Source organism: Gadus macrocephalus, chromosome 7 (genome assembly GCF_031168955.1).
Source record: "Gadus macrocephalus chromosome 7, ASM3116895v1".
Lineage (NCBI taxonomy): Eukaryota > Metazoa > Chordata > Actinopteri > Gadiformes > Gadidae > Gadus > Gadus macrocephalus.
The window spans coordinates 2,601,327-2,628,572 of NC_082388.1; the positions used below are offsets into that span (position 1 = coordinate 2,601,327).

Below are 27,246 nucleotides of genomic sequence, written 5' to 3' on the forward strand. Positions count from 1 at the left end.
GCGCCCCCTAGAGGTCAATGGTCACCAAATTCATTGAGTGTCCCCATGATGATGTTATGGGTCTATTTATCAAGTTTGGTAATGATATGTCAAAGTGCTGCAGAGATATTGGTGAGTTTCAGGTTTGGCGGCTTCGCGGTCGATTATCATTGGTTGTCGCGGATATTTCTGCAGGAAATAATATACTAGCTATATGGGGAGGTCTGATAGTATCACCTGACATTGAAAGTAAGTTTTAAATATACTCATGTGAAGAGAGAGGAGTCAAAACACATCGACATTAATAACAGTGCCCCTTAAAGGTCAAAGGTCACCAGATTCATTCAGTGTCACCATGATGGAGTCATGGGTCTATGTACCAAGGTTGGTTTTAATATGGCAAAGGGCTGCTGAGATATGGGCTTACTTCCTGATTGACGACTTGGCTGTCAAATTTGATTGGCTTTAGCGGGCAAACGGTTTTGAATTTGAAAAGTCTATTCAATGTTTTTTATCAAGCATGGGCTGAAGATCTAAATGAAACTAAAAATGTGATTCTGAATAAAGTTTAAAGGATATCGAGGCAGAGGACCTCACCCTCCACGTTCCTGGCGACCTTGCGCTGGGACACCAGAGGTTGATGGCCCGGGCGCCCAGCTCTATGAGTTGAACAGTAGGACACTCTCGCTGTGGTATGTTTGATGCTTTGGACAGTGTTACGTGACATGCTTGAATCCCACGCTCTCAATGGTGTACATGGAACTAAAATACTATCTCGTAATCCGTTCTCGGGTTCACCAGGACGCAGCGAGAGAAGGAGAGGACTGTGTTGGCTGCATCGCACAACTCCGCCACTAGGGGGCGGTGTCTCAACAGAAAGAATACCCAACCCATGAGTTATTATTACAATTATTAGAATAGAGATATTAATAAGAAACTAAAATTTAGAACGCTTCACGAGTTTGCGTGTCATCTCTGCGCGAGGGCCATGCTAATCTTCTCTGTATCGTTCCAATTTTAGTATATGTGAAACACGAGGTAACACATTTACGGAATGATCCTGGTTTTTATATGTACCTCTACTCACACAATGAATCTCTCTCTAATGGTTCGGTTTAATTAAAAACACTGCAATACAATAAAATACATAGCAATAATAGATCAATACACCGGTCCAGTTATGGTGTCATTAGGATATTATGTACAAGAAATGCTCGGTTAAAAACAACCCAATCTTAAACCAACTGCTGGTTTAATATAGGACCGACCAAGCGTTGAGTTAGGATAACCCAACCAAATGGGTCGACGTTTTAACCAAACATGTTGGGTTACCCGTTTACCCAGACTGCTGGGTTATTTAAAACAAAGCTTTTGGTTATATTTACACCACAGTTGAGTTACTTTGCTAACCCAGTATTTTTGTTGTATTGACTACAGAATTGGGTTAACTAGTCAACAAGGTTGGGTTAAATTAATTGAATATATGAGTTAAAACAAATTGGCTATTTCTTCTTTATTTAATGTTATCACAATTCAGTGATGATCCTGAATACACTTATTTAATTTACCAAATATGAAATATATTCTTAATATTTCATATTCTTTTTTAATCTGGCCTATGCACAGGTATGGAGCAATGAATAATGATCAGACCAAAAGATGGGGAAAACCTTTTTTTTTAATAACAAAAGTGCAATGATCATGTGCAAAGCGCAATAGTAACAATAGCAATATCAATAGCAACAATAACTGAACAAATATAGCTGCGAGCAGTAACGTGGGTGGCAAGCATAATGGGACTCGATAAACTAATTCTGCCGGACGGACGTAATCGGCCAGGGGGCAACATGACGACCGTCTCGGTAATCGGTAATACCGACAGCTGGTGTGATGAGCATTATGCGAGTACGCGTCAATGTTTACCAAATGGGAAAATGACCCCCCCTAGAGGTAAGGGCGCAATACAGTCTGCCTGACAGAACAAATGTCACAAATACATAGGGGTATTCGGAACAATATCCCTAAAAGAGACACAATATAAACAAGCATCCGTTCTGGAGGTGGTTCGTGAAGCATCTAATCCAGTGGGAATTGCAGTTTATATTGTAAGTGGGCGGAATGGTAAATATAGTCATTGTTGCATTATACATTAAGTACCGCTTATCGCCACACGAGTGCAGTGTCTACCCATTAACCTGTTAAGCCCTAGGCCTATTTCACAGGCCTCCTGCCCGAAATGACATGCCCATAATGAATAGAGTATGCCTCCACAACTACAAGGGCTACATAAATAAAGTTGGTTTCAAAAGGAAGGTAACACCTGTGAGGTGGCTTCAGAAGTGTCAGAATCAATATAGATGTTACTGTGTCAGAGTAAATTCAGCTAGAACATAGTAAGAAATGTCAATTTTTAATTTTCGCCTAGAGAAAACACATTATTTAGAGTGAATACCACCTTGAAACTATGGGATAGTAGCCCAAAACCTTTAGGGAAACATGTAACAACATCTGATGAGTACCCTGTTCCAGGATAAATGCTAATAAAGTGAATAAAGTGATTTTAGAGAGGTTTTAGTACAGGTAGGTCCAGACGGACTAAATGGTGCCATTTGGGCACTTTTGGGCACCATCAGTGCCATTTGACCTTTCTAAGGTACCAGACTGTAAAACTAATTTTATTTCACTGACATATCACTATAGGTATTCATTCCATCCAAATTCAACAGTTTTGACAGTTTTGAAATTTCACCCAGACCTCTATACATTTTCCCAGTCAAAGAAAACCATACAATCGAAATGAAATTTGACTCCAACTGGAGCAGATATATTTGAGAACAACATATAATAAAACCAAACTGTAAAAACAAAGGTAAAAACACAGCTAAAAACTACAATCACTAGGGATAAAGATATATATATATATATATATATATATATATATATATATATATATATATATATATATATATATAAACAGAGGTGGGGGGGCTGACGCTGGAGCAGGAGTAGTCGATGAAGGTGGCTCATAATCAGCATCATCATCACTGTGGAACCCAAGAAGAAGAAAGAAAATAATGTAACTTCAAACAGACAAGTAACAATATGTTGGCGTAAACAAGACATGTACTGGGGAAGTCAACTAACAATCCAGTTTGCACCAGTTTGAGTGTGTGCATTTACTAAATTCATTGCAGGATAATAAATCAAATCCAAGTTTATTTATCACTTACAAAGCAATGCTTGGTTTGCTAGGTCCTCTCAACAATGCAAAAATTAATAAAGAGAAGAAAGGATAGAGATAGTATCAAATAAACTATGTACAATATATTGATGATGATAATTGATGCAAATAATATCATAAATATAAATATAAGGCAAAGAGTACCGGAAGTGAGTGTGTGGAATGAGTAGAGTGAGTAGGGTGATCGATAGATAGATAATATCTAATATGACACCAAATCAATAAGTAATCGATAACAGAGATTACATACCTTTCAGGTGATGGAATTCGATATTCTGAATCACTGTTGTCCGTGTCCAGTTCTGGCAACAGCAAGTCACTGACGTCAGATGACGACTCAAGAGGGACTACGGTAGCCCCACTGTCGCTAATGATAGCGAATGCCTCCGCAAAAGTATAGGTCTTTCTCCTGCCTGCCATTATTTATTTTAAAATAATAACAAACAATGCAAGAAAATACAAAATAACTAGCTAACTACCAGCTAACTAGAAATGCAAACGAAGTAATAAGCGTGTAGTAGGAGCGTATGTCTCTATCTAGCCGGAGTGTCTGAAGAGCGCTCAGAAAGTCCTCGGCGCTTCTGGCGCGAATTATGCTGACCTTCCAGTCAAACCCTGGTAGATATCTTGGGTATCCATTGGTCAATTTGGATGATTGACCCCTCTATCGAACCGTTAGAGCCAATAGAGTCGAGGGACAGTCAAATCGAGGGACCCAAATTCATGTAAAAAAACACTATTCGCCAATCAAAAGTATCACATTGTATAACGTTTTTTATTTGTTTATTTATTTTGCTCTTCTTTGGCTGCTAGTTCAGTGAGTTTTCGTCGTAGAGTGATGCCCGTTATATCATTGGAATCTGTGAAGCCTCAGCTTGTTCGGGTGGCATGAAGTAGCGAAATCGGCGGCGGTCAGTATGAGCGCATGCACGTTTTGCGTGTTTTACTATGGGCTCATTTAGTTGCTTGGTGTTAGAATTGTATTTTGTTTAGGTAAAAATGGTTATCATGGGCTTTTAGCCGAGCTTCTTCCCGTTACGTGGGTATGCACCATGGACATGTTGGAGCATGGTGGTGCTGTTTACAGCTGTTTACAGCACACGTCGGCGCAGCTGCCCCCGCCCCCGGGGGCGCTCGGGTTTAAGAGGTTAATGAGCGCCGCCATGTTTGATTGGCTGTCACGGCCAAACGGTTTTGAATCTGAGAAAGCTGCTTGACGTATTTGTTCAACTTTGTTTGAAGATCATATCTGCCAAGTTTCATGAAGATTGGACATAATTTGTGGCCTGTGGAAATGTACAACTGATTTTGACAACTTTCAACATGGTGGCCAAGTTCTGATGTTGCCATGAGAAATAATTTATAAGCTATATGGGGAGGTCTGACAGTATCATCAGACATTGAAAATAAGTTTGAAATGTACTCATGTGAAGAGAAAGGAGTTAAAACACGTCTTCATTAATTATAGCGCCCCCTAGAGGTCAATGGTCACCAAATTCATTGAGTGTCCCCATGATGATGTTATGGGTCTATTTATCAAGTTTGGTAATGATATGTCAAAGTGCTGCAGAGATATTGGTGAGTTTCAGGTTTGGCGGCTTCGCGGTCGATTATCATTGGTTGTCGCGGATATTTCTGCAGGAAATAATATACTAGCTATATGGGGAGGTCTGATAGTATCACCTGACATTGAAAGTAAGTTTTAAATATACTCATGTGAAGAGAGAGGAGTCAAAACACATCGACATTAATAACAGTGCCCCTTAAAGGTCAAAGGTCACCAGATTCATTCAGTGTCACCATGATGGAGTCATGGGTCTATGTACCAAGGTTGGTTTTAATATGGCAAAGGGCTGCTGAGATATGGGCTTACTTCCTGATTGACGACTTGGCTGTCAAATTTGATTGGCTTTAGCGGGCAAACGGTTTTGAATTTGAAAAGTCTATTCAATGTTTTTTATCAAGCATGGGCTGAAGATCTAAATGAAACTAAAAATGTGATTCTGAATAAAGTTTAAAGGATATCGAGGCAGAGGACCTCACCCTCCACGTTCCTGGCGACCTTGCGCTGGGACACCAGAGGTTGATGGCCCGGGCGCCCAGCTCTATGAGTTGAACAGCAGGACACTCTCGCTGTGGTATGTTTGATGCTTTGGACAGTGTTACGGTGACATGCTTGAATCCCACGCTCTCAATGGTGTACATGGAACTAAAATACTATCTTGTAATCCGTTCTCGGGTTCACCAGGACGCAGCGAGAGAAGGAGAGGACTGTGTTGGCTGCATCGCACAACTCCGCCACTAGGGGGCGGTGTCTCAACAGAAAGAATACCCAACCCATGAGTTATTATTACAATTATTAGAATAGAGATATTAATAAGAAACTAAAATTTAGAACGCTTCACGAGTTTGCGTGTCATCTCTGCGCGAGGGCCATGCTAATCTTCTCTGTATCGTTCCAATTTTAGTATATGTGAAACACGAGGTAACACATTTACGGAATGATCCTGGTTTTTATATGTACCTCTACTCACACAATGAATCTCTCTCTAATGGTTCGGTTTAATTAAAAACACTGCAATACAATAAAATACATAGCAATAATAGATCAATACACCGGTCCAGTTATGGTGTCATTAGGATATTATGTACAAGAAATGCTCGGTTAAAAACAACCCAATCTTAAACCAACTGCTGGTTTAATATAGGACCGACCAAGCGTTGAGTTAGGATAACCCAACCAAATGGGTCGACGTTTTAACCAAACATGTTGGGTTACCCGTTTACCCAGACTGCTGGGTTATTTAAAACAAAGCTTTTGGTTATATTTACACCACAGTTGAGTTACTTTGCTAACCCAGTATTTTTGTTGTATTGACTACAGAATTGGGTTAACTAGTCAACAAGGTTGGGTTAAATTAATTGAATATATGAGTTAAAACAAATTGGCTATTTCTTCTTTATTTAATGTTATCACAATTCAGTGATGATCCTGAATACACTTATTTAATTTACCAAATATGAAATATATTCTTAATATTTCATATTCTTTTTTAATCTGGCCTATGCACAGGTATGGAGCAATGAATAATGATCAGACCAAAAGATGGGGAAAACCTTTTTTTTTAATAACAAAAGTGCAATGATCATGTGCAAAGCGCAATAGTAACAATAGCAATATCAATAGCAACAATAACTGAACAAATATAGCTGCGAGCAGTAACGTGGGTGGCAAGCATAATGGGACTCGATAAACTAATTCTGCCGGACGGACGTAATCGGCCAGGGGGCAACATGACGACCGTCTCGGTAATCGGTAATACCGACAGCTGGTGTGATGAGCATTATGCGAGTACGCGTCAATGTTTACCAAATGGGAAAATGACCCCCCCTAGAGGTAAGGGCGCAATACAGTCTGCCTGACAGAACAAATGTCACAAATACATAGGGGTATTCGGAACAATATCCCTAAAAGAGACACAATATAAACAAGCATCCGTTCTGGAGGTGGTTCGTGAAGCATCTAATCCAGTGGGAATTGCAGTTTATATTGTAAGTGGGCGGAATGGTAAATATAGTCATTGTTGCATTATACATTAAGTACCGCTTATCGCCACACGAGTGCAGTGTCTACCCATTAACCTGTTAAGCCCTAGGCCTATTTCACAGGCCTCCTGCCCGAAATGACATGCCCATAATGAATAGAGTATGCCTCCACAACTACAAGGGCTACATAAATAAAGTTGGTTTCAAAAGGAAGGTAACACCTGTGAGGTGGCTTCGGAAGTGTCAGAATCAATATAGATGTTACTGTGTCAGAGTAAATTCAGCTAGAACATAGTAAGAAATGTCAATTTTTAATTTTCGCCTAGAGAAAACACATTATTTAGAGTGAATACCACCTTGAAACTATGGGATAGTAGCCCAAAACCTTTAGGGAAACATGTAACAACATCTGATGAGTACCCTGTTCCAGGATAAATGCTAATAAAGTGAATAAAGTGATTTTAGAGAGGTTTTAGTACAGGTAGGTCCAGACGGACTAAATGGTGCCATTTGGGCACTTTAGGGCACCATCAGTGCCATTTGACCTTTCTAAGGTACCAGACTGTAAAACTAATTTTATTTCACTGACATATCACTATAGGTATTCATTCCATCCAAATTCAACAGTTTTGACAGTTTTGAAATTTCACCCAGACCTCTATACATTTTCCCAGTCAAAGAAAACCATACAATCGAAATGAAATTTGACTCCAACTGGAGCAGATATATTTGAGAACAACATATAATAAAACCAAACTGTAAAAACAAAGGTAAAAACACAGCTAAAAACTACAATCACTAGGGATAAAGATATATATATATATATATATATATATATATATATATATATATATATATATATATATATATATATATATATATATATAAACAGAGGTGGGGGGGCTGACGCTGGAGCAGGAGTAGTCGATGAAGGTGGCTCATAATCAGCATCATCATCACTGTGGAACCCAAGAAGAAGAAAGAAAATAATGTAACTTCAAACAGACAAGTAACAATATGTTGGCGTAAACAAGACATGTACTGGGGAAGTCAACTAACAATCCAGTTTGCACCAGTTTGAGTGTGTGCATTTACTAAATTCATTGCAGGATAATAAATCAAATCCAAGTTTATTTATCACTTACAAAGCAATGCTTGGTTTGCTAGGTCCTCTCAACAATGCAAAAATTAATAAAGAGAAGAAAGGATAGAGATAGTATCAAATAAACTATGTACAATATATTGATGATGATAATTGATGCAAATAATATCATAAATATAAATATAAGGCAAAGAGTACCGGAAGTGAGTGTGTGGAATGAGTAGAGTGAGTAGGGTGATCGATAGATAGATAATATCTAATATGACACCAAATCAATAAGTAATCGATAACAGAGATTACATACCTTTCAGGTGATGGAATTCGATATTCTGAATCACTGTTGTCCGTGTCCAGTTCTGGCAACAGCAAGTCACTGACGTCAGATGACGACTCAAGAGGGACTACGGTAGCCCCACTGTCGCTAATGATAGCGAATGCCTCCGCAAAAGTATAGGTCTTTCTCCTGCCTGCCATTATTTATTTTAAAATAATAACAAACAATGCAAGAAAATACAAAATAACTAGCTAACTACCAGCTAACTAGAAATGCAAACGAAGTAATAAGCGTGTAGTAGGAGCGTATGTCTCTATCTAGCCGGAGTGTCTGAAGAGCGCTCAGAAAGTCCTCGGCGCTTCTGGCGCGAATTATGCTGACCTTCCAGTCAAACCCTGGTAGATATCTTGGGTATCCATTGGTCAATTTGGATGATTGACCCCTCTATCGAACCGTTAGAGCCAATAGAGTCGAGGGACAGTCAAATCGAGGGACCCAAATTCATGTAAAAAAACACTATTCGCCAATCAAAAGTATCACATTGTATAACGTTTTTTATTTGTTTATTTATTTTGCTCTTCTTTGGCTGCTAGTTCAGTGAGTTTTCGTCGTAGAGTGATGCCCGTTATATCATTGGAATCTGTGAAGCCTCAGCTTGTTCGGGTGGCATGAAGTAGCGAAATCGGCGGAAGTCAGTATGAGCGCATGCACGTTTTGCGTGTTTTACTATGGGCTCATTTAGTTGCTTGGTGTTAGAATTGTATTTTGTTTAGGTAAAAATGGTTATCATGGGCTTTTAGCCGAGCTTCTTCCCGTTACGTGGGTATGCACCATGGACATGTTGGAGCATGGTGGTGCTGTTTACAGCTGTTTACAGCACACGTCGGCGCAGCTGCCCCCGCCCCCGGGGGCGCTCGGGTTTAAGAGGTTAATGAGCGCCGCCATGTTTGATTGGCTGTCACGGCCAAACGGTTTTGAATTTGAGAAAGCTGCTTGACGTATTTGTTCAAATTTGTTTGAAGATCATATCTGCCAAGTTTCATGAAGATTGGACATAATTTGTGGCCTGTGGAAATGTACAACTGATTTTGACAACTTTCAACATGGTGGCCAAGTTCTGATGTTGCCATGAGAAATAATTTATAAGCTATATGGGGAGGTCTGACAGTATCATCAGACATTGAAAATAAGTTTGAAATGTACTCATGTGAAGAGAAAGGAGTTAAAACACGTCTTCATTAATTATAGCGCCCCCTAGAGGTCAATGGTCACCAAATTCATTGAGTGTCCCCATGATGATGTTATGGGTCTATTTATCAAGTTTGGTAATGATATGTCAAAGTGCTGCAGAGATATTGGTGAGTTTCAGGTTTGGCGGCTTCGCGGTCGATTATCATTGGTTGTCGCGGATATTTCTGCAGGAAATAATATACTAGCTATATGGGGAGGTCTGATAGTATCACCTGACATTGAAAGTAAGTTTTAAATATACTCATGTGAAGAGAGAGGAGTCAAAACACATCGACATTAATAACAGTGCCCCTTAAAGGTCAAAGGTCACCAGATTCATTCAGTGTCACCATGATGGAGTCATGGGTCTATGTACCAAGGTTGGTTTTAATATGGCAAAGGGCTGCTGAGATATGGGCTTACTTCCTGATTGACGACTTGGCTGTCAAATTTGATTGGCTTTAGCGGGCAAACGGTTTTGAATTTGAAAAGTCTATTCAATGTTTTTTATCAAGCATGGGCTGAAGATCTAAATGAAACTAAAAATGTGATTCTGAATAAAGTTTAAATGATATCGAGGCAGAGGACCTCACCCTCCACGTTCCTGGCGACCTTGCGCTGGGACACCAGAGGTTGATGGCCCGGGCGCCCAGCTCTATGAGTTGAACAGCAGGACACTCTCGCTGTGGTATGTTTGATGCTTTGGACAGTGTTACGGTGACATGCTTGAATCCCACGCTCTCAATGGTGTACATGGAACTAAAATACTATCTCGTAATCCGTTCTCGGGTTCACCAGGACGCAGCGAGAGAAGGAGAGGACTGTGTTGGCTGCATCGCACAACTCCGCCACTAGGGGGCGGTGTCTCAACAGAAAGAATACCCAACCCATGAGTTATTATTACAATTATTAGAATAGAGATATTAATAAGAAACTAAAATTTAGAACGCTTCACGAGTTTGCGTGTCATCTCTGCGCGAGGGCCATGCTAATCTTCTCTGTATCGTTCCAATTTTAGTATATGTGAAACACGAGGTAACACATTTACGGAATGATCCTGGTTTTTATATGTACCTCTACTCACACAATGAATCTCTCTCTAATGGTTCGGTTTAATTAAAAACACTGCAATACAATAAAATACATAGCAATAATAGATCAATAAACCGGTCCAGTTATGGTGTCATTAGGATATTATGTACAAGAAATGCTCGGTTAAAAACAACCCAATCTTAAACCAACTGCTGGTTTAATATAGGACCGACCAAGCGTTGAGTTAGGATAACCCAACCAAATGGGTCGACGTTTTAACCAAACATGTTGGGTTACCCGTTTACCCAGACTGCTGGGTTATTTAAAACAAAGCTTTTGGTTATATTTACACCACAGTTGAGTTACTTTGCTAACCCAGTATTTTTGTTGTATTGACTACAGAATTGGGTTAACTAGTCAACAAGGTTGGGTTAAATTAATTGAATATATGAGTTAAAACAAATTGGCTATTTCTTCTTTATTTAATGTTATCACAATTCAGTGATGATCCTGAATACACTTATTTAATTTACCAAATATGAAATATATTCTTAATATTTCATATTCTTTTTTAATCTGGCCTATGCACAGGTATGGAGCAATGAATAATGATCAGACCAAAAGATGGGGAAAACCTTTTTTTTTAATAACAAAAGTGCAATGATCATGTGCAAAGCGCAATAGTAACAATAGCAATATCAATAGCAACAATAACTGAACAAATATAGCTGCGAGCAGTAACGTGGGTGTCAAGCATAATGGGACTCGATAAACTAATTCTGCCGGACGGACGTAATCGGCCAGGGGGCAACATGACGACCGTCTCGGTAATCGGTAATACCGACAGCTGGTGGGATGAGCATTATGCGAGTACGCGTCAATGTTTACCAAATGGGAAAATGACCCCCCCTAGAGGTAAGGGCACAATACAGTCTGCCTGACAGAACAAATGTCACAAATACATAGGGGTATTCGGAACAATATCCCTAAAAGAGACACAATATAAACAAGCATCCGTTCTGGAGGTGGTTCGTGAAGCATCTAATCCAGTGGGAATTGCAGTTTATATTGTAAGTGGGCGGAATGGTAAATATAGTCATTGTTGCATTATAAATTAAGTACCGCTTATCGCCACACGAGTGCAGTGTCTACCCATTAATGAGCGCCGCCATGTTTGATTGGCTGTCACGGCCAAACGGTTTTGAATTTGAGAAAGCTGCTTGACTTATTTGTTCAACTTGGTTTGAAGATCATATCTGCCAAGTTTCATGAAGATTGGACATAATTTGTGGCCTGTGGAAATGTACAACTGATTTTGACAACTTTCAACATGGTGGCCAAGTTCTGATGTTGCCATGAGAAATAATTTATAAGCTACATGGGGAGGTCTGACAGTATCATCAGACATTGAAAATAAGTTTGAAATGTTCTCATGTGAAGAGAAAGGAGTTAAAACACGTCTTCATTAATTATAGCGCCCCCTAGAGGTCAATGGTTACCAAATTCATTGAGTGTCCCCATGATGATGTTATGGGTCTATTTATCAAGTTTGGTAATGATATGTCAAAGTGCTGCAGAGATATTGGTGAGTTTCAGGTTTGGCGGCTTCGCGGTCGATTATCATTGGTTGTCGCGGATATTTCTGCAGGAAATAATATACTAGCTATATGGGGAGGTCTGATAGTATCACCTGACATTGAAAGTAAGTTTTAAATATACTCATGTGAAGAGAGAGGAGTCAAAACACATCGACATTAATAACAGTGCCCCTTAAAGGTCAAAGGTCACCAGATTCATTCAGTGTCACCATGATGGAGTCATGGGTCTATGTACCAAGGTTGGTTTTAATATGGCAAAGGGCTGCTGAGATATGGGCTTACTTCCTGATTGACGACTTGGCTGTCAAATTTGATTGGCTTTAGCGGGCAAACGGTTTTGAATTTGAAAAGTCTATTCAATGTTTTTTATCAAGCATGGGCTGAAGATCTAAATGAAACTAAAACAGTGATTCTGAATAAAGTTTAAAGGATATCGAGGCAGAGGACCTCACCCTCCACGTTCCTGGCGACCTTGCGCTGGGACACCAGAGGTTGATGGCCCGGGCGCCCTGCTCTATGAGTTGAACAGCAGGACACTCTCGCTGTGGTATGTTTGATGCTTTGGACAGTGTTACGGTGACATGCTTGAATCCCACGCTCTCAATGGTGTACATGGAACTAAAATATTATCTCGTAATCCGTTCTCGGGTTCACCAGGACGCAGCGAGAGAAGGAGAGGACTGTGTTGGCTGCATCGCACAACTCCGCCACTAGGGGGCGGTGTCTCAACAGAAAGAATACCCAACCCATGAGTTATTATTACAATTATTAGAATAGAGATATTAATAAGAAACTAAAATTTAGAACGCTTCACGAGTTTGCGTGTCATCTCTGCGCGAGGGCCATGCTAATCTTCTCTGTATCGTTCCAATTTTAGTATATGTGAAACACGAGGTAACACATTTACGGAATGATCCTGGTTTTTATATGTACCTCTACTCACACAATGAATCTCTCTCTAATGGTTCGGTTTAATTAAAAACACTGCAATACAATAAAATACATAGCAATAATAGATCAATACACCGGTCCAGTTATGGTGTCATTAGGATATTATGTACAAGAAATGCTCGGTTAAAAACAACCCAATCTTAAACCAACTGCTGGTTTAATATAGGACCGACCAAGCGTTGAGTTAGGATAACCCAACCAAATGGGTCGACGTTTTAACCAAACATGTTGGGTTACCCGTTTACCCAGACTGCTGGGTTATTTAAAACAAAGCTTTTGGTTATATTTACACCACAGTTGAGTTACTTTGCTAACCCAGTATTTTTGTTGTATTGACTACAGAATTGGGTTAACTAGTCAACAAGGTTGGGTTAAATTAATTGAATATATGAGTTAAAACAAATTGGCTATTTCTTCTTTATTTAATGTTATCACAATTCAGTGATGATCCTGAATACACTTATTTAATTTACCAAATATGAAATATATTCTTAATATTTCATATTCTTTTTTAATCTGGCCTATGCACAGGTATGGAGCAATGAATAATGATCAGACCAAAAGATGGGGGAAAACCTTTTTTTTTAATAACAAAAGTGCAATGATCATGTGCAAAGCGCAATAGTAACAATAGCAATATCAATAGCAACAATAACTGAACAAATATAGCTGCGAGCAGTAACGTGGGTGGCAAGCATAATGGGACTCGATAAACTAATTCTGCCGGACGGACGTAATCGGCCAGGGGGCAACATGACGACCGTCTCGGTAATCGGTAATACCGACAGCTGGTGGGATGAGCATTATGCGAGTACGCGTCAATGTTTACCAAATGGGAAAATGACCCCCCCTAGAGGTAAGGGCGCAATACAGTCTGCCTGACAGAACAAATGTCACAAATACATAGGGGTATTCGGAACAATATCCCTAAAAGAGACACAATATAAACAAGCATCCGTTCTGGAGGTGGTTCGTGAAGCATCTAATCCAGTGGGAATTGCAGTTTATATTGTAAGTGGGCGGAATGGTAAATATAGTCATTGTTGCATTATACATTAAGTACCGCTTATCGCCACACGAGTGCAGTGTCTACCCATTAATGAGCGCCGCCATGTTTGATTGGCTGTCACGGCCAAACGGTTTTGAATTTGAGAAAGCTGCTTGACGTATTTGTTCAACTTGGTTTGAAGATCATATCTGCCAAGTTTCACGAAGATTGGACATAATTTGTGGCCTGTGGAAATGTACAACTGATTTTGACAACTTTCAACATGGTGGCCAAGTTCTGATGTTGCCATGAGAAATAATTTATAAGCTACATGGGGAGGTCTGACAGTATCATCAGACATTGAAAATAAGTTTGAAATGTTCTCATGTGAAGAGAAAGGAGTTAAAACACGTCTTCATTAATTATAGCGCCCCCTAGAGGTCAATGGTCACCAAATTCATTGAGTGTCCCCATGATGATGTTATGGGTCTATTTATCAAGTTTGGTAATGATATGTCAAAGTGCTGCAGAGATATTGGTGAGTTTCAGGTTTGGCGGCTTCGCGGTCGATTATCATTGGTTGTCGCGGATATTTCTGCAGGAAATAATATACTAGCTATATGGGGAGGTCTGATAGTATCACCTGACATTGAAAGTAAGTTTTAAATATACTCATGTGAAGAGAGAGGAGTCAAAACACATCGACATTAATAACAGTGCCCCTTAAAGGTCAAAGGTCACCAGATTCATTCAGTGTCACCATGATGGAGTCATGGGTCTATGTACCAAGGTTGGTTTTAATATGGCAAAGGGCTGCTGAGATATGGGCTTACTTCCTGATTGACGACTTGGCTGTCAAATTTGATTGGCTTTAGCGGGCAAACGGTTTTGAATTTGAAAAGTCTATTCAATGTTTTTTATCAAGCATGGGCTGAAGATCTAAATGAAACTAAAACAGTGATTCTGAATAAAGTTTAAAGGATATCGAGGCAGAGGACCTCACCCTCCACGTTCCTGGCGACCTTGCGCTGGGACACCAGAGGTTGATGGCCCGGGCGCCCAGCTCTATGAGTTGAACAGCAGGACACTCTCGCTGTGGTATGTTTGATGCTTTGGACAGTGTTACGGTGACATGCTTGAATCCCACGCTCTCAATGGTGTACATGGAACTAAAATACTATCTCGTAATCCGTTCTCGGGTTCACCAGGACGCAGCGAGAGAAGGAGAGGACTGTGTTGGCTGCATCGCACAACTCCGCCACTAGGGGGCGGTGTCTCAACAGAAAGAATACCCAACCCATGAGTTATTATTACAATTATTAGAATAGAGATATTAATAAGAAACTAAAATTTAGAACGCTTCACGAGTTTGCGTGTCATCTCTGCGCGAGGGCCATGCTAATCTTCTCTGTATCGTTCCAATTTTAGTATATGTGAAACACAAGGTAACACATTTACGGAATGATCCTGGTTTTTATATGTACCTCTACTCACACAATGAATCTCTCTCTAATGGTTCGGTTTAATTAAAAACACTGCAATACAATAAAATACATAGCAATAATAGATCAATACACCGGTCCAGTTATGGTGTCATTAGGATATTATGTACAAGAAATGCTCGGTTAAAAACAACCCAATCTTAAACCAACTGCTGGTTTAATATAGGACCGACCAAGCGTTGAGTTAGGATAACCCAACCAAATGGGTCGACGTTTTAACCAAACATGTTGGGTTACCCGTTTACCCAGACTGCTGGGTTATTTAAAACAAAGCTTTTGGTTATATTTACACCACAGTTGAGTTACTTTGCTAACCCAGTATTTTTGTTGTATTGACTACAGAATTGGGTTAACTAGTCAACAAGGTTGGGTTAAATTAATTGAATATATGAGTTAAAACAAATTGGCTATTTCTTCTTTATTTAATGTTATCACAATTCAGTGATGATCCTGAATACACTTATTTAATTTACCAAATATGAAATATATTCTTAATATTTCATATTCTTTTTTAATCTGGCCTATGCACAGGTATGGAGCAATGAATAATGATCAGACCAAAAGATGGGGAAAACCTTTTTTTTTAATAACAAAAGTGCAATGATCATGTGCAAAGCGCAATAGTAACAATAGCAATATCAATAGCAACAATAACTGAACAAATATAGCTGCGAGCAGTAACGTGGGTGTCAAGCATAATGGGACTCGATAAACTAATTCTGCCGGACGGACGTAATCGGCCAGGGGGCAACATGACGACCGTCTCGGTAATCGGTAATACCGACAGCTGGTGGGATGAGCATTATGCGAGTACGCGTCAATGTTTACCAAATGGGAAAATGACCCCCCCTAGAGGTAAGGGCACAATACAGTCTGCCTGACAGAACAAATGTCACAAATACATAGGGGTATTCGGAACAATATCCCTAAAAGAGACACAATATAAACAAGCATCCGTTCTGGAGGTGGTTCGTGAAGCATCTAATCCAGTGGGAATTGCAGTTTATATTGTAAGTGGGCGGAATGGTAAATATAGTCATTGTTGCATTATAAATTAAGTACCGCTTATCGCCACACGAGTGCAGTGTCTACCCATTAATGAGCGCCGCCATGTTTGATTGGCTGTCACGGCCAAACGGTTTTGAATTTGAGAAAGCTGCTTGACGTATTTGTTCAACTTGGTTTGAAGATCATATCTGCCAAGTTTCATGAAGATTGGACATAATTTGTGGCCTGTGGAAATGTACAACTGATTTTGACAACTTTCAACATGGTGGCCAAGTTCTGATGTTGCCATGAGAAATAATTTATAAGCTACATGGGGAGGTCTGACAGTATCATCAGACATTGAAAATAAGTTTGAAATGTTCTCATGTGAAGAGAAAGGAGTTAAAACACGTCTTCATTAATTATAGCGCCCCCTAGAGGTCAATGGTTACCAAATTCATTGAGTGTCCCCATGATGATGTTATGGGTCTATTTATCAAGTTTGGTAATGATATGTCAAAGTGCTGCAGAGATATTGGTGAGTTTCAGGTTTGGCGGCTTCGCGGTCGATTATCATTGGTTGTCGCGGATATTTCTGCAGGAAATAATATACTAGCTATATGGGGAGGTCTGATAGTATCACCTGACATTGAAAGTAAGTTTTAAATATACTCATGTGAAGAGAGAGGAGTCAAAACACATCGACATTAATAACAGTGCCCCTTAAAGGTCAAAGGTCACCAGATTCATTCAGTGTCACCATGATGGAGTCATGGGTCTATGTACCAAGGTTGGTTTTAATATGGCAAAGGGCTGCTGAGATATGGGCTTACTTCCTGATTGACGACTTGGCTGTCAAATTTGATTGGCTTTAGCGGGCAAACGGTTTTGAATTTGAAAAGTCTATTCAATGTTTTTTATCAAGCATGGGCTGAAGATCTAAATGAAACTAAAACAGTGATTCTGAATAAAGTTTAAAGGATATCGAGGCAGAGGACCTCACCCTCCACGTTCCTGGCGACCTTGCGCTGGGACACCAGAGGTTGATGGCCCGGGCGCCCTGCTCTATGAGTTGAACAGCAGGACACTCTCGCTGTGGTATGTTTGATGCTTTGGACAGTGTTACGGTGACATGCTTGAATCCCACGCTCTCAATGGTGTACATGGAACTAAAATATTATCTCGTAATCCGTTCTCGGGTTCACCAGGACGCAGCGAGAGAAGGAGAGGACTGTGTTGGCTGCATCGCACAACTCCGCCACTAGGGGGCGGTGTCTCAACAGAAAGAATACCCAACCCATGAGTTATTATTACAATTATTAGAATAGAGATATTAATAAGAAACTAAAATTTAGAACGCTTCACGAGTTTGCGTGTCATCTCTGCGCGAGGGCCATGCTAATCTTCTCTGTATCGTTCCAATTTTAGTATATGTGAAACACGAGGTAACACATTTACGGAATGATCCTGGTTTTTATATGTACCTCTACTCACACAATGAATCTCTCTCTAATGGTTCGGTTTAATTAAAAACACTGCAATACAATAAAATACATAGCAATAATAGATCAATACACCGGTCCAGTTATGGTGTCATTAGGATATTATGTACAAGAAATGCTCGGTTAAAAACAACCCAATCTTAAACCAACTGCTGGTTTAATATAGGACCGACCAAGCGTTGAGTTAGGATAACCCAACCAAATGGGTCGACGTTTTAACCAAACATGTTGGGTTACCCGTTTACCCAGACTGCTGGGTTATTTAAAACAAAGCTTTTGGTTATATTTACACCACAGTTGAGTTACTTTGCTAACCCAGTATTTTTGTTGTATTGACTACAGAATTGGGTTAACTAGTCAACAAGGTTGGGTTAAATTAATTGAATATATGAGTTAAAACAAATTGGCTATTTCTTCTTTATTTAATGTTATCACAATTCAGTGATGATCCTGAATACACTTATTTAATTTACCAAATATGAAATATATTCTTAATATTTCATATTCTTTTTTAATCTGGCCTATGCACAGGTATGGAGCAATGAATAATGATCAGACCAAAAGATGGGGGAAAACCTTTTTTTTTAATAACAAAAGTGCAATGATCATGTGCAAAGCGCAATAGTAACAATAGCAATATCAATAGCAACAATAACTGAACAAATATAGCTGCGAGCAGTAACGTGGGTGGCAAGCATAATGGGACTCGATAAACTAATTCTGCCGGACGGACGTAATCGGCCAGGGGGCAACATGACGACCGTCTCGGTAATCGGTAATATCGACAGCTGGTGGGATGAGCATTATGCGAGTACGCGTCAATGTTTACCAAATGGGAAAATGACCCCCCCTAGAGGTAAGGGCGCAATACAGTCTGCCTGACAGAACAAATGTCACAAATACATAGGGGTATTCGGAACAATATCCCTAAAAGAGACACAATATAAACAAGCATCCGTTCTGGAGGTGGTTCGTGAAGCATCTAATCCAGTGGGAATTGCAGTTTATATTGTAAGTGGGCGGAATGGTAAATATAGTCATTGTTGCATTATACATTAAGTACCGCTTATCGCCACACGAGTGCAGTGTCTACCCATTAATGAGCGCCGCCATGTTTGATTGGCTGTCACGGCCAAACGGTTTTGAATTTGAGAAAGCTGCTTGACGTATTTGTTCAACTTGGTTTGAAGATCATATCTGCCAAGTTTCACGAAGATTGGACATAATTTGTGGCCTGTGGAAATGTACAACTGATTTTGACAACTTTCAACATGGTGGCCAAGTTCTGATGTTGCCATGAGAAATAATTTATAAGCTACATGGGGAGGTCTGACAGTATCATCAGACATTGAAAATAAGTTTGAAATGTTCTCATGTGAAGAGAAAGGAGTTAAAACACGTCTTCATTAATTATAGCGCCCCCTAGAGGTCAATGGTCACCAAATTCATTGAGTGTCCCCATGATGATGTTATGGGTCTATTTATCAAGTTTGGTAATGATATGTCAAAGTGCTGCAGAGATATTGGTGAGTTTCAGGTTTGGCGGCTTCGCGGTCGATTATCATTGGTTGTCGCGGATATTTCTGCAGGAAATAATATACTAGCTATATGGGGAGGTCTGATAGTATCACCTGACATTGAAAGTAAGTTTAAAATATACTCATGTGAAGAGAGAGGAGTCAAAACACATCGACATTAATAACAGTGCCCCTTAAAGGTCAAAGGTCACCAGATTCATTCAGTGTCACCATGATGGAGTCATGGGTCTATGTACCAAGGTTGGTTTTAATATGGCAAAGGGCTGCTGAGATATGGGCTTACTTCCTGATTGACGACTTGGCTGTCAAATTTGATTGGCTTTAGCGGGCAAACGGTTTTGAATTTGAAAAGTCTATTCAATGTTTTTTATCAAGCATGGGCTGAAGATCTAAATGAAACTAAAACAGTGATTCTGAATAAAGTTTAAAGGATATCGAGGCAGAGGACCTCACCCTCCACGTTCCTGGCGACCTTGCGCTGGGACACCAGAGGTTGATGGCCCGGGCGCCCTGCTCTATGAGTTGAACAGCAGGACACTCTCGCTGTGGTATGTTTGATGCTTTGGACAGTGTTACGGTGACATGCTTGAATCCCACGCTCTCAATGGTGTACATGGAACTAAAATATTATCTCGTAATCCGTTCTCGGGTTCACCAGGACGCAGCGAGAGAAGGAGAGGACTGTGTTGGCTGCATCGCACAACTCCGCCACTAGGGGGCGGTGTCTCAACAGAAAGAATACCCAACCCATGAGTTATTATTACAATTATTAGAATAGAGATATTAATAAGAAACTAAAATTTAGAACGCTTCACGAGTTTGCGTGTCATCTCTGCGCGAGGGCCATGCTAATCTTCTCTGTATCGTTCCAATTTTAGTATATGTGAAACACAAGGTAACACATTTACGGAATGATCCTGGTTTTTATATGTACCTCTACTCACACAATGAATCTCTCTCTAATGGTTCGGTTTAATTAAAAACACTGCAATACAATAAAATACATAGCAATAATAGATCAATACACCGGTCCAGTTATGGTGTCATTAGGATATTATGTACAAGAAATGCTCGGTTAAAAACAACCCAATCTTAAACCAACTGCTGGTTTAATATAGGACCGACCAAGCGTTGAGTTAGGATAACCCAACCAAATGGGTCGACGTTTTAACCAAACATGTTGGGTTACCCGTTTACCCAGACTGCTGGGTTATTTAAAACAAAGCTTTTGGTTATATTTACACCACAGTTGAGTTACTTTGCTAACCCAGTATTTTTGTTGTATTGACTACAGAATTGGGTTAACTAGTCAACAAGGTTGGGTTAAATTAATTGAATATATGAGTTAAAACAAATTGGCTATTTCTTCTTTATTTAATGTTATCACAATTCAGTGATGATCCTGAATACACTTATTTAATTTACCAAATATGAAATATATTCTTAATATTTCATATTCTTTTTTAATCTGGCCTATGCACAGGTATGGAGCAATGAATAATGATCAGACCAAAAGATGGGGAAAACCTTTTTTTTTAATAACAAAAGTGCAATGATCATGTGCAAAGCGCAATAGTAACAATAGCAATATCAATAGCAACAATAACTGAACAAATATAGCTGCGAGCAGTAACGTGGGTGGCAAGCATAATGGGACTCGATAAACTAATTCTGCCGGACGGACGTAATCGGCCAGGGGGCAACATGACGACCGTCTCGGTAATCGGTAATACCGACAGCTGGTGGGATGAGCATTATGCGAGTACGCGTCAATGTTTACCAAATGGGAAAATGACCCCCCCTAGAGGTAAGGGCGCAATACAGTCTGCCTGACAGAACAAATGTCACAAATACATAGGGGTATTCGGAACAATATCCCTAAAAGAGACACAATATAAACAAGCATCCGTTCTGGAGGTGGTTCGTGAAGCATCTAATCCAGTGGGAATTGCAGTTTATATTGTAAGTGGGCGGAATGGTAAATATAGTCATTGTTGCATTATACATTAAGTACCGCTTATCGCCACACGAGTGCAGTGTCTACCCATTAATGAGCGCCGCCATGTTTGATTGGCTGTCACGGCCAAACGGTTTTGAATTTGAGAAAACTGCTTGACATATTTGTTCAACTTGGTTTGAAGATCATATCTGCCAAGTTTCATGAAGATTGGACATAATTTGTGGCCTGTGGAAATGTACAACTGATTTTGACAACTTTCAACATGGTGGCCAAGTTCTGATGTTGCCATGAGAAATAATTTATAAGCTATATGGGGAGGTCTGACAGTATCATCAGACATTGAAAATAAGTTTGAAATGTACTCATGTGAAGAGAATGGAGTTAAAACACGTCTTCATTAATTATAGCTTCCCCTAGAGGTCAATGGTCACCAAATTAATTGAGTGTCCCCATGATGATGTTATGGGTCTATTTATCAAGTTTGGTAATGATATGTCAAAGTGCTGCAGAGATATTGGTGAGTTTCAGGTTTGGCGGCTTCGCGGTCGATTATCATTGGTTGTCGCGGATATTTCTGCAGGAAATAATATACTAGCTATATGGGGAGGTCTGATAGTATCACCTGACATTGAAAGTAAGTTTTAAATATACTCATGTGAAGAGAGAGGAGTCAAAACACATCGACATTAATAACAGTGCCCCTTAAAGGTCAAAGGTCACCAGATTCATTCAGTGTCACCATGATGGAGTCATGGGTCTATGTACCAAGGTTGGTTTTAATATGGCAAAGGGCTGCTGAGATATGGGCTTACTTCCTGATTGACGACTTGGCTGTCAAATTTGATTGGCTTTAGCGGGCAAACGGTTTTGAATTTGAAAAGTCTATTCAATGTTTCTTATCAAGCATGGGCTGAAGATCTAAATGAAACTAAAACTGTGATTCTGAATAAAGTTTAAAGGATATCGAGGCAGAGGACCTCACCCTCCACGTTCCTGGCGACCTTGCGCTGGGACACCAGAGGTTGATGGCCCGGGCGCCCAGCTCTATGAGTTGAACAGCAGGACACTCTCGCTGTGGTATGTTTGATGCTTTGGACAGTGTTACGGTGACATGCTTGAATCCCACGCTCTCAATGGTGTACATGGAACTAAAATACTATCTCGTAATCCGTTCTCGGGTTCACCAGGACGCAGCGAGAGAAGGAGAGGACTGTGTTGGCTGCATCGCACAACTCCGCCACTAGGGGGCGGTGTCTCAACAGAAAGAATACCCAACCCATGAGTTATTATTACAATTATTAGAATAGAGATATTAATAAGAAACTAAAATTTAGAACGCTTCACGAGTTTGCGTGTCATCTCTACGCGAGGGCCATGCTAATCTTCTCTGTATCGTTCCAATTTTAGTATATGTGAAACACGAGGTAACACAATTACGGAATGATCCTGGTTTTTATATTTACCTCTACTCACACAATGAATCTCTCTCTAATGGTTCGGTTTAATAAAAAACACTGCAATACAATAAAATACATAGCAATAATAGATCAATACACCGGTCAATACACCGGTCCAGTTATGGTGTCATTAGGATATTATGTACAAGAAATGCTTGGTTAAAAACAACCCAATCTTAAACCAACTGCTGGTTTAATATAGGACCGACCAAGCGTTGAGTTAGGATAACCCAACCAAATGGGTCGACGTTTTAACCAAACATGTTGGGTTAAAACAAAGCTTTTGGTTATATTTACACCACAGTTGAGTTACTTTGCTAACCCAGTATTTTTGTTGTATTGACTACAGAATTGGGTTAACTAGTCAACAAGGTTGGGTTAAATTAATTGAATTTATGAGTTAAAACAAATTGGCTATTTCTTCTTTATTTAATGTTATCACAATTCAGTGATGATCCTGAATACACTTATTTAATTTACCAAATATGAAATATATTCTTAATATTTCATATTCTTTTTTAATCTGGCCTATGCACAGGTATGGAGCAATGAATAATGATCAGACCAAAAGATGGGGAAAACATTTTTTTTTAATAACAAAAGTGCAATGATCATGTGCAAAGCGCAATAGTAACAATAGCAATATCAATAGCAACAATAACTGAACAAATATAGCTGCGAGCAGTAACGTTGGTGGCAAGCATAATGGGACTCGATAAACTAATTCTGCCGGACGGACGTAATCGGCCAGGGGGCAACATGACGACCGTCTCGGTAATCGGTAATACCGACAGCTGGTGGGATGAGCATTATGCGAGTACGCGTCAATGTTTACCAAATGGGAAAATGACCCCCCCTAGAGGTAAGGGCGCAATACAGTCTGCCTGACAGAACAAATGTCACAAATACATAGGGGTATTCGGAACATCTCATCTCATCTCATTTTCTTCCGCTTATCCGGGGTCGGGTCGCGGGGGGAGCAGCTCAAGCAGGGGGCCCCAGACTTCCCTTTCCCGGGCCACATTGACCAACTCTGACGGGGGGATCCCGAGGCGTTCCCAGGCCAGTGTTGAGATATAATCTCTCCACCTAGTCCTGGGTCTTCCCCGAGGTCTCCTCCCCACTGGACGTGCCTGAAACACCTCCCAAGGATGGCGCCCAGTGGGCATCCTTACCAGATGCCCGAACCACCTCAGCTGACTCCTTTCTAAGTAAAGGAGCAGCGGCTCTAATCCGAGTTCCTCACGGATGGCTGAGCTTCTCACCCTATCCCTAAGGGAGACGCCCACCACCCTTCTGAGAAAACTCATCTCGGCCGCTTGTACCCGCGATCTCGTCCTTTCGGTCATCACCCAGCCCTCATGACCATAGGTGAGGATAGGAACGAAGATCGACCGGTAGATCGAGAGCTTTGCCTTGCGGCTCAGCTCTCTTTTCGTTACAACGGTGCGGTAAAGCGAACGCAATACCGCCCCCGCTGCTCCGATTCTCCGGCCAATCTCACGTTCCATAGTACCCTCACTCGCGAAACAGACCCCGAGGTACTTGAACTCCTTCACTTGGGCTAAGGACTCATTTCCTACCCGGAGTAAGCAATCCATCGGTTTCCTGCTAAGAGTCATGGCCTCAGATTTAGCGGTGCTGATCCTCATCCCAGCCGCTTCACACTCGGCCGCCAGCCGATCCAGTGAGTGCTGAAGGTCACAGGCCGATGATCCCATGAGGACCACATCATCTGCAAAAAGCAGTGACGAGATCCTCAGACCACCGAACTGCAACCCCTCCCCACCACGACTACGCCTCGATATCCTGTCCATGTATATCACAAACAGGATTGGTGACAAGGCGCAGCCCTGGCGGAGCCCAGCACCCACCGAGAACGAAACTGACTGGCTGCCGAGGACGCAAACACAGCTCTCGCTTTGGGAGTACAGGGATTGGATGGCCCTGAGGATAGGCCCCCTTATCCCATACTCCCGCAGCACCTCCCACAGTTTCTCCCGGGGGACCCGGTCATACGCCTTCTCCAGATCCACAAAACACATGTAGACCGGATGGGCATACTCCCAGGCCCCCTCCAGGATCCTTGCGAGAGTGAAGAGCTGGTCCGTAGTTCCACGTCCGGGGCGAAAACCGCATTGTTCCTCTTCAATCTGAGGTTCGACGATCGGCCGAACCCTCCTTTCCAGCACCTTGGAGTAGACTTTACCAGGGAGGCTGAGAAGTGTGATACCCCGGTAATTGGCACACACTCTCTGGTCCCCCTTTTTGAACAGGGGAACCACCACCCCGGTTTGCCACTCCTTTGGCACTGTACCCGACTCCCACGCGATGTTGAATAGGCGTGTCAACCATGACAGCCCCTCAACACCCAGAGCCTTTAGCATTTCTGGCTGGATCTCATCAATCCCTGGGGCTTTGCCACTGCGGAGATGTTTGACTACCTCAGTGACCTCCACCAGGGAAATTGACGACGAAACACCATCAACCTCGAGCTCTGCCTCCAACATAGAGGGCGTGTTATTCGGATTCAGGAGTTCCTCAAAGTGTTCCTTCCAACGTCCGACGACCTCCTCAGTTGAGGTCAACAGAGTCCCATCCTTACTGTACACAGCTTGGACGGTTCCCCGTTTCCCCCTCCTGAGGTGCCGGATAGTCTTCCAGAAACACTTTGGTGCCGACCGAAAGTCCTTCTCCATGGCCTCTCCGAACTTCTCCCACACCCGCTGCTTAGCCTCCGACACGGCAGCAGCTGCAGCCCTTCGGGCCTGTCGGTACCCTGCAACCGAGTCAGGAGTCCTCCAGGATATCATATCCCGGAAGGCCTCCTTCTTCAATCGGACGGCTTCCCTGACCACCGGTGTCCACCACGGTGTCCGAGGGTTACCGCCCCTTGAGGAGCCTAAGACCCTGAGGCCACAGCTAGCCACCGCAGCTTCAGCAATGGAGGCTTTGAACACCGCCCACTCCGGCTCAATGCCCCCAACCTCCACAGGAATGCTAGAAAAACTCCGCCGGAAGTGTGAGTTGAAGATACCTAGGATGGGGGCCTCCTCCAGACGTTCCCAGTTCACCCGCACTACGCGTTTGGGCTTACCAGGTCTATCCGGAAATTTCCCCCATTCCCTGATCCAACTCACAACCAGATGGTGGTCGGTTGACAGTTCCGCCCCTCTCTTTACCCGAGTGTCCAAAACATGCGGCCTCAGATCAGATGACACGATCACAAAATCGATCATTGATCTTCGGCCTAGGGTACTCTGGTACCAGGTACACTTATGAGCACCCTTATGTTCGAACATGGTGTTTGTTATGGATAATCCATGACTAGCACAGAAGTCCAATAACAAACGACCGCTCGGGTTTAGATCAGGGAGGCCGTTCCTCCCCACCACGCCTCTCCAGGTGTCTCCATCGTTGCCCACGTGGGCGTTGAAGTCACCCAGCAGAACTACGGAGTCCCCTACTGGAGCCCCATACAGGACTCCATTCAGGGTCTCCAAGAAGGCCGAGTACTCTGAGCTGCTGTTTGGTGCATACGCACAAACAACAGTCAGAGTTTTCCCCCCTACAACCCTTAGGCGCAGGGAGGCGACCCTCTCGTCTACCGGGGTAAACTCCAACACTGCGGCACTCAGCCGGGGATTTATGAGTATCCCCACACCCGCCCGGCGCCTCACGCCCTTGGCAACTCCGGAGAAGAATAGAGTCCAACCCTTATCCAGGAGTACGGTACCAGAGCTGAGACTGTGCGTGGAGGTAAGCCCCACCAGATCTAACTGATAGCGCTCCACCTCCCTCACAAGCTCTGGTTCCTTTCCCCACAGCGAGGTGACGTTCCACGTCCCCAGAGCCAGCTTCTGCCGCCCGGGTCTGGTCCGTCGAGACCCCTGACCTTCGCTGCCACCCATGTGGCTGCGCACCCGACCCCAACGGGTCTTCCCACAGGTGGTGGGCCCATGAGATGACGAGAGGGGGGGTGCCACGTACTTTGTTCGGGCTTTGCCCGACCGGGCTCCGTGGCAAACCCGGCCACCGGGCGCTCGCCATCGAGCCCTCCGTCTGGGCCTAGCTCCAGACGGGGGCCCCGGGCTTCCTCCGGGCCGGGTCACATCTCCTCTATTTCCGTTATTCATTGAGGATTTTTGAACCATTCTTAGTCTGGCCCCTCGCCTGAGACCACTCTGCCATGAGAGACCCTACCAGGAGCACAAGGCTCCAGACAACACAGCCCTCAGGTTCACAGGGACACGCAAACCTCTCCACCACGATAAGGTGACGGTTCCAGGAGAGGACTTTGCGGTCGATTATCCTTGGCTGTCGCGGATATTTCTGCAGGAAATAATATACTAGCTATAT

At 42.0% G+C, this 27,246-nt stretch overlaps 8 non-coding genes across 8 annotated transcripts; all 8 read right to left on the reverse strand.

Annotated features, from left to right (window-relative positions):
• Nucleotides 1-917: 917 nt before the first annotated feature.
• LOC132462205 (U6 spliceosomal RNA) lies at nt 918-1,024 on the reverse strand. Its single transcript, XR_009526766.1, has one exon. It is a non-coding gene; the product is annotated as a U6 spliceosomal RNA (small nuclear RNA).
• A 4,581-nt stretch (nt 1,025-5,605) lies between these two features.
• Nucleotides 5,606-5,712, reverse strand: LOC132462207 (U6 spliceosomal RNA). Its single transcript, XR_009526767.1, has one exon. It is a non-coding gene; the product is annotated as a U6 spliceosomal RNA (small nuclear RNA).
• Nucleotides 5,713-10,307: 4,595 nt separating this feature from the next.
• Nucleotides 10,308-10,414, reverse strand: LOC132462208 (U6 spliceosomal RNA). The gene has a single exon (XR_009526768.1). It is a non-coding gene; the product is annotated as a U6 spliceosomal RNA (small nuclear RNA).
• A 2,382-nt stretch (nt 10,415-12,796) lies between these two features.
• LOC132462209 (U6 spliceosomal RNA) lies at nt 12,797-12,903 on the reverse strand. The gene has a single exon (XR_009526769.1). It is a non-coding gene; the product is annotated as a U6 spliceosomal RNA (small nuclear RNA).
• A 2,383-nt stretch (nt 12,904-15,286) lies between these two features.
• Nucleotides 15,287-15,393, reverse strand: LOC132462193 (U6 spliceosomal RNA). Its single transcript, XR_009526754.1, has one exon. It is a non-coding gene; the product is annotated as a U6 spliceosomal RNA (small nuclear RNA).
• A 2,382-nt stretch (nt 15,394-17,775) lies between these two features.
• Nucleotides 17,776-17,882, reverse strand: LOC132462210 (U6 spliceosomal RNA). The gene has a single exon (XR_009526770.1). It is a non-coding gene; the product is annotated as a U6 spliceosomal RNA (small nuclear RNA).
• A 2,383-nt stretch (nt 17,883-20,265) lies between these two features.
• Nucleotides 20,266-20,372, reverse strand: LOC132462194 (U6 spliceosomal RNA). Its single transcript, XR_009526755.1, has one exon. It is a non-coding gene; the product is annotated as a U6 spliceosomal RNA (small nuclear RNA).
• Nucleotides 20,373-22,754: 2,382 nt separating this feature from the next.
• Nucleotides 22,755-22,861, reverse strand: LOC132462214 (U6 spliceosomal RNA). The gene has a single exon (XR_009526774.1). It is a non-coding gene; the product is annotated as a U6 spliceosomal RNA (small nuclear RNA).
• Between the last annotated feature and the right edge of the window lie 4,385 nt (nt 22,862-27,246).